The sequence below is a fragment of the Vigna radiata genome, chromosome 8 (genome assembly GCF_000741045.1).
Source record: "Vigna radiata var. radiata cultivar VC1973A chromosome 8, Vradiata_ver6, whole genome shotgun sequence".
In the NCBI taxonomy this organism is placed as follows: domain Eukaryota; kingdom Viridiplantae; phylum Streptophyta; class Magnoliopsida; order Fabales; family Fabaceae; genus Vigna; species Vigna radiata.
In genome coordinates, this window is record NC_028358.1 from 10,569,836 (window position 1) to 10,576,710 (window position 6,875).

General features: G+C 35.4%; 1 long non-coding RNA gene across 1 annotated transcript; it reads left to right on the top strand.

The window, feature by feature from the left end:
• Positions 1-5,313: 5,313 nt before the first annotated feature.
• Positions 5,314-6,868, top strand: LOC106771575. Its single transcript, XR_001376480.2, has 3 exons — positions 5,314-5,715; positions 5,796-5,905; positions 5,985-6,868. It is a non-coding gene; the product is annotated as an uncharacterized LOC106771575 (long non-coding RNA).
• The last annotated feature ends 7 nt before the right edge of the window (positions 6,869-6,875 follow it).

Sequence of the window (6,875 nt, forward strand, 5' to 3'; positions counted from 1 at the left end):
GAACAAACTTAAATTCACAAACTTAATAAGTCTATTTCTGTTCGAGAGTTGAGATTCCAAGATCAACTTATGGTCAAAGAAATGGTGCCCAATTAAGTGAACTAAGCAACTATGGCAGTATATGTACTTGGAACACCTAGCACATCACATAAGAACGACTAAGCAGCATAACACATTACTAGAAAAGGGCTAAACGCACACCACATACTACAACTTACAAATCCACCACAACACCGAAGCACTAGAGGATCAACCACGACAAGGGCTTCACCAACCATAGATAAGAGCTTCAATAACGACGACAACTTCACCCACCCAGCACGACGAGAACTTCAACCAGCAATGGCAACTAGCAACGACGAACGAATGGTGGACCCATCCACCACGACGAGAGCGTGAACCAATATATAATGGCAACCAACGGCGACAATCAACAACTGTACCCAACCACCACAGTGAGAACTTCAACAATGGTAACTAGCGACAACAAAGAACGAAAGCAAAGAGTGAACGAGAACAATGACAAGAAGTGTAGAAGAGAAAGGATGTGAGCGAGAATGAGAACAAAGGAGAAGAATTGCATAATAGAGAAAGTGAAGTGCAAAAAGAGATTTGGGGCTTTTACCGCGGTTATTTTTCACTATATGTTGCGGTTTATGAACCGCGGCATATTCAGCCGCGGTAGTAAGTCAAAGACTTTAGGCCGCGGTTATAACCGCGGTAAAAAGGTTTGGGAACATATCGTGGTTGTACAAGGAACCGTTGCCTAAACCCCCCTTTTTTAATAAAAAAAATTGTTCCAGTATATGTCGCGGTTAGAACCGCGGTAAAAGACCCAGGAATATGCCGCGATTCTTGCACTAACCACGGCCAAAGGTCCATTTAAAAAAACAGACTGTTAGCAATATATGACCCATTTTGTCTGTTACACTACAATATATCATCACAATTGTAAATAGTTAGTGAATAACATTAAAATAAAACAACTATAACAAAGTATGGCTTTAGCATATGTCAAACCTTGAGAGAAATCAAAGTAATCTTTCTACTGTTAGCAATTGATCTCCCAACCATCATCATACTTGCTGGAATAGAACTATATATAAAAAAAAAAGGTTTTAGCATTCATTTATATAACAAAGAAAGTCCAAACATTGAGGTTCTTACCAATCAATTGCTTGTCTGAGATGTGTGGGAGGAGGCCTGTGCAATGAGCAGAACCACAAAGCATAGTTCTCTTGCATGGACATAACAAGAAGCTGCCAATGGTGCCTGAAATTCATAATAACTTAACTATTATATATTAAAATCACATATGGTACTAAAGTGGTTAACAAAGTTCACTTACCCGGATATATAAGACAAAAAGTATATTTTCTTGCCGCGTCCAAAACATCTCATCAGATGTGTAGCTTTTTCCCTTAAACAAAGAGGTTGCTTCCAGGATTTTAATCCACAACTTGCAGGAAGAAAGGCATCACTCTTAACCATTGAACCATGGCTTGGCCTCCCATAATACAAGCAGTATCAGGAATGCAACACTCATTCTAATATTAGATAAAATTTATAAGAAATCGTAACTTTGGTTATCCCACTTCAAAATTTGAAGTGAGACTTATTAAATAGGAAGAAAAACTAGCAAAAAGTTTCAATTTACAATAAATTACAACTTATAATAGAGAGGGTTAGAAAGAGTGTTGCTAGCATTTCTCATATATTGTTCCCAAATTTGTATTCAAAGCTAAAGTATATTGGAATTACTAACAAATCACTTCATCTCTAGTGATCAATGACTTGTTCACACAATTGGTAGGCTAACTTAACCATGCACACAGTGGAGCAGAATCGTCTTCGGCTTCCAAAGAAGCAAATTTACTAAATCTAGAATTATACCAGGATATTAGAGCCTTCTACCCCATTTTTCTAACCATTTTCTTTGCTTTTACTCAACAAGGCAACAAACAGTCATTGTCAAAGGCACAACACAAAAGGGGAAAGAGAGTTGCAAGAGAGTGAAGATTCAAAAAAATATGCAACAGGATCAAGAGTTATTGAACATAAAATGTGTGAGCAAGACCCAGGAGTGACGAGAAGTGAGGTTCTAGGCCCAGTAACATGAACCATGGGAACCAGGATATGGGAGACCAGGGTCCAATAGAAGCACCAGAGCAGCTATGTTAAGCAATAAAATATGTGCTACAACCTAATCCTTCTGCAATAATATGTGCAAACACATAAAAAGTTATGACTTGGTCCTGAAACACTTATCTTCTTACTCTAAGTACCATATGCCTTTCGATATCATATAAGTGCAGGACATTGATGAAAGTGCAAGACATTGATAATTTATTAAAACTTGAGTATTTGTGCTCCAAAGATGGAAACATTCAAAAAGATTGTTGGTTATTCATCATAGTGCTTAATATATGGTGAATTCTGAATACATTTATGGAACATCCTAAACTATAATTCTTCAAAGATAATGTCTACTTAAATAAGAAAGAAAGGGAATTTACCCTAAGTTTTTGGAGCATTTTTCATGTCATTTGGGGAGATTATAGGCTCTATTTCTTTTTTAACTAACCTTTGCTTTCTTTTAATCTTGACTTGTGAGGTGAAACCATAAAAACCACGCACAAGCAACTAAAAATATATTAAGAAAGCACGAAATGGAGAAAGTTAATTCCTACCCTATTGTTGATGTGACAAACATATGGACAAACAAAACAAAAAAATCTTGAAGGCTGATCCAAATAGGGCAATTCAAACTGCAACATGTTACCACATGTGAGGCAAAACTCCATCGTTTATATTTGCACAATTAGATAATGCTAGGGGTGGACAAAGTAAACTATCTGCACTGTATTATAACCAATTATAGTTAACTAAATAATAATTCAAGAAAACTGAATTGAACTAAAAAAATAGTTCAAAAGATCTGAACTGAACTTAATTTTAGTTCAGTTACACTAATACCGTATAGTAAACTGATTTAGTTCAAAGCTACACTCTTCATCTCACCCAACGCCTTCGTCCTCCGTTGGATCCTCTTCCTACTCCCCTCATCCCCCAGCGTCTCCCCTTCTCCGACCTCCTCCTCCTCTCCCACTATGCTTGTCTCCCTACCCTCCTTGCTGCCAAAACCATCTCCGTCATCGACAACTCATCCGCCAACTTCTTCCTTGACCACACCCCCCTCAGCCACCTTGACCTCTTCTCCACCCCCTCCCTCACCGTCCACGGCGTCCAGTCCTTCCTCGATTACTCTTTCTTCGGTGACGACCTCCCGTCCTTGCCCTCTCCCCCGCCGGCAACTCCATCGACTCCTTCGGGAACTCAGGTGCGTCTTCCTCCAGCTCTCGCCTCAACAACGTCGTTTTGCTCCCCCTCTTCTACTTCGTTCTTCCACTACTACTATGCCAAGGTTTTTCAATCTCTTTTGAAAGGGTAAGGGAAAAATGTACCTTTGCGTTGCAGATTTGCTTCTCTTTCCAGCGAGAAGTGTTCTTAAAACTTTGGACGATGGTGGAAGAGCCTTCAACAGTTCGGCGACGGCAGAGTGCTGCAAAGCCTTCGACAGTGGCGAGTCTTCCACGAGCTTTCTGCAAGTCTTTGACAATAGTAGTAGCGACGACAACCTTCAAAGGAGATAGAAAATACAAAAATAGGATATTGTGATGGAGAAAGGAAATAGAAAAACCTAATTTTGATTGAGAAAAAAAATTGAAAAATTGAAACCTCAATTAACTGAACTCAAAATAAAATAGTACAATATTTTTAAACTAAACTATTAATCAGTATAAATAGTTTTTAGTAAAAGTAATTTAAGTTTTTTAAGTTTAAAAAAATATGAATAAACTATAGTTTAAGTTTAACCCGCCCTAGGAAAACCCCGTATCCAATGAGTTTTGGGCTGAATCCAAAAAGGATTTTTTTTGGTGCCGAAGAGAAAATCCAAACAGGTATAATTCTTAGTACTTTGTATGAAAGGCTTTAATGTTATGTCCCTTTGTTTGTGGTCTTTATGACATTGTTGTAATTTGTGTTTGACTTTAGCTTTGGAAAAATAAATTACATAATTAATTAAGTTTATCATGGTACTGTATTGTATTTGATTAAAAATAATTTGTCTAATTATATAATAATTATTTTTACCTTCAATGATTATTTAAAACTTATATCAAATATTAGTTTTAATAGATTACAAAATATCTTACAACGGTGCTATGTTTATTGAACTAAAATATATACATAATAAGATTATACGTAGATTCAAAATACGCAATTTATGTATACCATATATTTTTAATATTTATTTTTAGTATTCTTTTTTTAAATGTGTGGACGTAGATATTAATATTTTCCTACGTATTTAATAATAATATTGAATAATGTAAAATGGAAAATGGGGCGTGGCCAAGCGGTAAGACAACGGGTTTTGGTCCCGTTATTCGGACATTCGAATCCTTTGTTCCAAAGCATATCTATTTATGATATATCTCATAATTATAAGGGACCCTGCCTTAAAAAAAATTACCATTTTTCTACTTTACAAATTATAAAAAATAGAATAGCTTATAAAATCTATTGCTAGAATATCAAGTTCATTTTCATTTATGTCTTTACTTTTAAAAGAAAAAGGTTTTCATTATATATAAGAAATAAGAATAACCGAAACGTAAAAGAAAGGATAGATTCTTATGTAGCGAATGAATCAATGACTATTCACGATTCGATAATTACATATTTATCTAAACTTAGGGAATATGAGAGTAAAACTTCGTTTGAAACGAAACGATGTGGTAAAATAAAGAAATAAAGAGCAACGTACGACTTGAAAGACATGATTCAATTAGGGGTGAATTCTGATATCCACCATTTTTTCTAGTATTTTAGAATTCAACATGCTCTTTGACATCATTTTTTTTGTTCCACTACACCCTTTTTTTTTTGTTTTGGGGACAGGAAAGGGATTAATGATGTAAATAGTACATGATGGAACTAAGAAAGATGCTTATTTTCTATTTAGTACTAAATTAAAATTAACTACTTAATTTCAACTTTAATCGGATTCAAAAAAATAAAAGAAATTTATGATTTTTTCGAAAATTTTAACAATTTTTTAATTTTATTTAACTCAACATTTATATATTTCATTTGTTTAAAATTTAAAATAATATAATAAGTGTAATAATAAAAATTAGTAAATCTGAAATTAAAGTATTCATTGTTTCAGAAAAGCTTAATATTATTTAAAAAAAAAAATGTACATAAAAATTATCTTTTTTAAAATATATCTTTCCCAAACGATAGCCTTTTTTATGAATAGGACCCTCGTGCTCCAGAGGCGGATCCAAAGGCAGTCGCTTACCTAGGTACTTCGGTGTAGCATATATAGCTGCATACCTTTTTCACTGTGTCAAAGCCTCTTTACTTTTGAAGATTCGCCGCCCTTGAAGTCTTGTTGCCGTCGAAGGCTCTCGCCGTCGAAGGTTCTCGCCGTCCAAGGCTCGTCACCGGTGAAGGCTCACCGCCGTCGAAGGCTCGCTGCTGTGGAAGGCTTTGCCGCACTCTGCCGTCGCCGAACTGTCGAAGGTTCTACCACCATCGGTCGAAGATTCTGAGAACAGTTCTCCTGTGTAAATATGGAACCCTAAGCTACAAATGTTTTTCCTGTGTTGTTCAAACATTTTTGAAATGCATTTTCAGATTTATGTAAGGTTTTTTTCTTCCCCTTCTCCTCATTTTGGTTCTGGGGTGCTCTAAAAATTAATCTGTGTTTCCTTGGTTTCTAGGTCATTAAGGTTTGGGGCTGTGCTGCTTGCCTTCTTCTTTTCTTCGTCCACTCTCACAAAGTTTGGAGAGGATAAGAAGCGAACACTAAGGAAGGTGGTCAAAGAAACTGGTGAGTTCTTTTTTGTCTGCCTAGAGGCTTTGATTTTGAATATCTTTGTAAAAGGTCAATTGGTTGTGTGTTTTTCTAGGTTAGGAATGATTGCTGCCCTATTTGGATGGATTATTCTGTGGAGTTACCCATATGATAAGCCCCGTCTAATCATAACCTTCAAGGTCCTTAATCTAGCCAAATAACATTATCTGATCCATATATTAATCCTCACCTACTGCCACATTGTCTTGTTATAATTTAATTGTTTGAGTTGCATGGGAGTCAGTTTAAGTCCAAAAGTTTAAAGAAATATTTATTCTTCCTTCATAGCACTGAAAAGCTTTAAAGAAATATTTTATAGGAAAAAGAAGTCTCAAGATCAATATATGGGAAATTTTAATGATATCTAACACTTCTCTTAATTTCCAGGTGACTTTTATGTAGCTTAATTTCTAGTGATCTGCTTGATTTTTATAATGGACTGCCTTTAAAATTTTAAGTGTATGCTAATACTGTTTGGGTTGTGAGAGCATTGTAAGTGACAATACTTTTGTAAAAGTTGTCGTGTGCATGCAACAGAAACTCCTATAAACATAGAGGTAATTGTTAACCAGTGTTGCTTTCGAGGAATTATCTGAAGGGAATTGGTTTATATTTGGTTGTAGATTATAGTAATTCCTTTTATCCAAGTTCTAGTAAAATAATTCTGAATATGTACTTGGTGTGTTGAATTTTGGTAGTTTTTCTTACTGTCACATGTAAGTACTGCCTATTAGGCGTGACTATGTTCGTTGTTTCCTGTATTTGAGCTTAACATGTTGCTGTTGAATTCAATCTATATCAATACCACTCAAAGGCAATTTGAATAGAGTCTAACATCACTGTTGGACAATCATAGTTTTGGTTGCACCAATCCACATCAATTGTTTTGTTCAAGTTTTGTCAGCGTAATTATCAATTTACCTTTCCCCAAGAAAAAAAAAAGGCA